Source organism: Pteropus vampyrus, unplaced genomic scaffold, assembly GCF_000151845.1.
Source record: "Pteropus vampyrus isolate Shadow unplaced genomic scaffold, Pvam_2.0 Scaffold59, whole genome shotgun sequence".
In the NCBI taxonomy this organism is placed as follows: domain Eukaryota; kingdom Metazoa; phylum Chordata; class Mammalia; order Chiroptera; family Pteropodidae; genus Pteropus; species Pteropus vampyrus.
The window spans coordinates 3,220,869-3,225,478 of NW_011888840.1; positions in this window are offsets into that span (position 1 = coordinate 3,220,869).

The window sequence follows — 4,610 nt, forward strand, 5'->3', positions numbered from 1 at the left end:
CTCATTCACTCTCTAATCTGCTCAGTCAGGCCTCCACCTCTGCCACTCCACCACAATTACTTTTGTCTGACAATTAATAAAGTCTGTGTTGCTAAATCCAATGTTCGTTCATCTGTTCTGATTTTCTTCTAGTTCTCAAAGGTATGTGAAATAGTGAACTACTCCCTCATTCTAGAAATGCTCTCATTTTTTTTTTTTAGAGTCAGAAGGAATGTTTATTAGAAAACGGTAACACCCCACAGACAGAGTGTGGTCTCCTCTCAGAGACCGAGAGAGGGACAGTGAGAAGGACAGTGAGAGAGACAGAGTAAAGGCACGGAGAAAGATCCTGAGTGTTCAGGGGGTTAAGTTTATATGTTTATATTCTTTAGCTCTCTTATTTTTTGACCTCTGGGAAAATACTCTCCTAGTTTTTATACCCTCTCGTTGGCTGTTCCTTCTTTCTTAAAGGTTCCTCTGCATTATGTAGGGATTCATAACGAGTCACCCCAAGATGTGTGGATTGTTTTGAGCCAAAGGCAACCAAGATCCTGCAGGCTCAAGAGAAACTGCAGCCCTCCATCCCAAACTACCTAGAAGAATTTGAATTAGGGGCGCCATGCCCATAACTTTTTATGACCTATCTATAGGACAGGGCAAACTTCTAATTACTAAATATCTGCTCTTCTTATCGACCTGCAATGACCCTTTGAAACTCCAAGACACCTTACCTCATCTTTAGCTCAGAATGCTGAATATACCTAACTTTAACTTTCTGTCTCTGAATCTCTCATGTATGTGAGGTCTCTGACTCCTATATGTGGAGTTCCCATTATATGTATATAATTAAATTTGGTCATTTTCTGTAGTTAATCTATCTCATGTCTATTTGATTATCAGACCAGCTGAAAGAACTGAGGATAGAAGCACGTTTCTTTCTGCCCCACAACCACCTTGCCACGTTCCAGGGGTTGCTCCTCAGCTTACTTCTCTTTCTACCTACACTTAACACGAGGTGCTCTCGTTGGGTCTCATGGCGCTAAATGCCATCGATATGCCAAGAATTCCCAAGTATCCATCTCCAGACCAGCATGTCCAGATTCATATGTCTAGTTGTTTACTTGACATCTGCACTTGGATATCTAATAAGCATCTCAAATGTGACATAAGCAAAGGAATCATGATTCTACAGCATTTATCCCAGATCTAGCCCTAGATAAGCGGCACTACCATCCACCCTAATTCTTGGGTCAAAATCCCAGAAGTGAAATATGTATAATCGGCAAATCTGTAGAGAGAGAAATTAGATTATTGATTGTCTAGGTGACCTAAAAAGATCTGGTCATGTTCTAACCTCGGGATTCTATGAATGAAACATTACTTGGGAAAAGGGTCTTCGCAATTGTAATTAAGATAAAGATCTTGAGATGAGATCTTCCTGGATTCCCCAGGTGGCCCCTAAATTCAGTGGTAAGTGTCCTTGTAAGAGTCAAGAAAAGACATGGAAGAGAGGACAAGGCTATGTGAAGATGGAGGCAGAGATTGGAGGGATGCAGCCACAAGACGGAACATGGAGCCGCTAGAAGCCAGAAGAGACAAGGACGCATCCTCCATTAGAGCCTTCAGAGGGAGCACAGTACCTCTGACAGCTTCATTTTGGACTTCTGGCCTCCAGTACTGGGAGAGAATAAAGTTCCCTTGTTTTAAACCACCAAGTCCTTGGTAATTTCTTACAGCAGCCCTAGGAAGCTAATTTGCTAGAGCTAGAGGTAGAGGGAAATGAGAAACTGCTAATGGGGGTGAGGTTTCTTTTTGGAGTGATGAAGTGTTCTAAAATTATATTATGGTGATGGTTCCACAACTCTGTAAATATTCTGAAATCCGTTGAATTTGAAGACTTTAAAGAGATGAATTTTGTGGTATATGACTATAGCTCAGTGAAACTAAAAATAAAAGCCCTAGGAGTTACCTTTTAATCTTCTCTTTTCTTTATTCTCACATCTAAATCCATCAACAAATCTTTGGGCTCCCTTCCAAAATATGTCTCAAATATGAACACTTTTCTTTATCTTCACAGCCACCATCTTAGTTCAGGCCCATCATCTCTGGTCTATACAACCACAGTAGCCTAAATGATTTCTGCGCTTCTACTCCAGCCTCATGCAAATCCACACTCCTTAAAGCAGACCAAATGGTTATCTTAGAACATAAATCAGATCATGTCACTCTCTTGCTTAACCCTCCCGTCCCCTTGGCTTAGAATTGAATCCAGACTCCTCACGGAGTCCTACTGGACCTTACACGACCTGTATGGCCCCCATTCACATCTGAGACCTCATCTCCTTATACACTGCCCGTTGCTCTACATTTCAGCCACCAAACTTCCCTTATGATCCTGGGACAGACCAATCTTGTCCCTTGCCCCTGATGTTCCTTCTGCAGGTAGTACTTTGCATCTCAGCTTCTCCATGGCCATCTCTTCCTGTAAAACCTTTTCTGATCACCCTGTATAGTTCTCACTTCCCCATTTACTTACAATCTTGTCACTTTGTTATGGTTTAGCATTTTTTGTTATCTGAAATCGTCTTGTTCATTTAGTTGTGTACTTGTGTATAGTCTGTTTCCTCCGAGTAAAGATAAGTTCCCTGAGAGTCAGGACCCTGACTATCTCGCTCACTGCTAAATCCCTGTTCCTCCCACACACAGTGCCTGACAAAGAGAAGCTCAATATCCTGCGTACACGAATAAGTGAAGGATACAAGTCCTGATGCAAAGCTATTTTTTTCTGAAGAAGTTAGGCTCAGTCTATCGGAGATCCAAGATGTACTTGCACAGTCATAAAAGATTCAACAACAGTGTGAGACGGAATGAAAACTGCCAACATGTAAATACAGTAGTCTACCCCAAAACAAATCTGATGACCCTGGCACAGTGGGGAACACATGTTTCTCAAGCCTACACTGGTTGGTCATCTTGGATGACCGAAGGGACAGTGAAGCCCATGAGTGGTACAGGTGCTCATGAGTTTTGATGATCTCTGCTAGGAAGCAAAAGCAAGTTCAGAGAGCTGTGGCTTCTCTGGGCAACATCCCTGGACCAGGTCCCATCTCTTCACTATGTAACACGTGTCTCCATCTCGTCCTTCCAGATTCCAGTCCCTGCGCTGCAAGTTCAGTGCGCATGCCTCTCGGTCCCAACAGTCTCGGCCTTTGTGGCATGTTGAAATGTCCCTCTGACTTGGCCTGACCCTCTGCACAACCTAACTGTCCTCTGAATCCTCGAATAAGAAATTCTTATCCCTAGCTCTGGTCTCCCAGGCGTCCCCTTTCCCCCTGAAATCTCTCCTCACCAAGAGGAATTTAGACAATTGACATCAAAATTAACCAAGACTTGGTATAGTAGGAAAAAGCATGAGACTGCTCAAAAGAAAAGTCTAATCGCAGCCCACCTTTAGCGTTGTGTGTCTTGGGACAAGTTGCTTAAGATTTCTGAGTTTTGCTTCCTTCTGTTCACCTAAAAATAAAAGGCCAAGTAAGAGGCAACAAGCCTTTATTAGATATCCAAAAGAATAGCTAGTCAAGAAGCACTGATTCAGGCCGAAACCCAAATGGTGTTCGATTAGGAGGCTAAGACAAGGGGTATTTATGAGGAAGGAAAGGGGACTGATTACATCAACAGTTGGAAGGAATTTATATGGGTGTTAATAACCTAAGAAAGAAATTTTTGTAGGTGCAGATAAGCTAACATAGTGGTGCTAATTCCGAAGAATGCCTTTTATTTTCAGTCCTATAATCACGATATCTGCTTTCTTATTATCTTTGTAAACATGTTTGGAATACAATGCTGCTTTAAGCCCAGTCTCAAGGTTATTTTGCCCAGTTGTAACATTCCAAAGTTTTGAGGAATAAGACATGCCAAGCAGTTCCTCTGGGATAGCAACTCTGACTCCATTTTAAAGCGGCTCCGCTTAGGAAATGCCCTTCGAATTGCTAGATGGGATGTTGCCTGATTCGTGAATCGCTTAAGAAAGCCAATTAGATGTCCAAATTTAAAAATAAAGTGGCCCGTTTACATTCTTTTTGCACTCCCTTTTAAAATCTGGAAAGCAGTGTAGTTGAGATGATAAAGAAGGAACAGTCCCCTTTCTACCCCTCTTTCTCACTTCCTCTTTCAGTGTTTTCTATCTCATTCAACGGCATTTTTACCATTAACCCAGTTGCTCGAGGCAGAAACTGGGGGATCTTTACAATTTCTCCCGCTCTTCTTCGTGCTGCCCCGAAGCCCAGACAGTCCTCCCTCCGGTCCACTTCCCCTTTCACTGACACTTTTCTGTTCTAGTCGATCGTCTCCTGCCTGGAATACAAGTCTCCTAACTGGTCTCCCAACACACGGAAGCAAAACAGCTGCCACATTTACTGATCAAATGCACATTGAAGTGTCTCATTTACTTCCTCGAAACTCATCAACGACTTCCCGTTGCTTTTCGGTAAGGTACACAGTCTTGGCCAGGACGCACAGGGCCTGCATTGCCTGGCCCGGCTGCCTCTCCAGCTTCACCTTGACCCCTCTAAGCTCCAAGCAACTGGTCTTTGTCCCTTATGGAACCTTCCAAGCTCCGTCCTGCCTTAGAT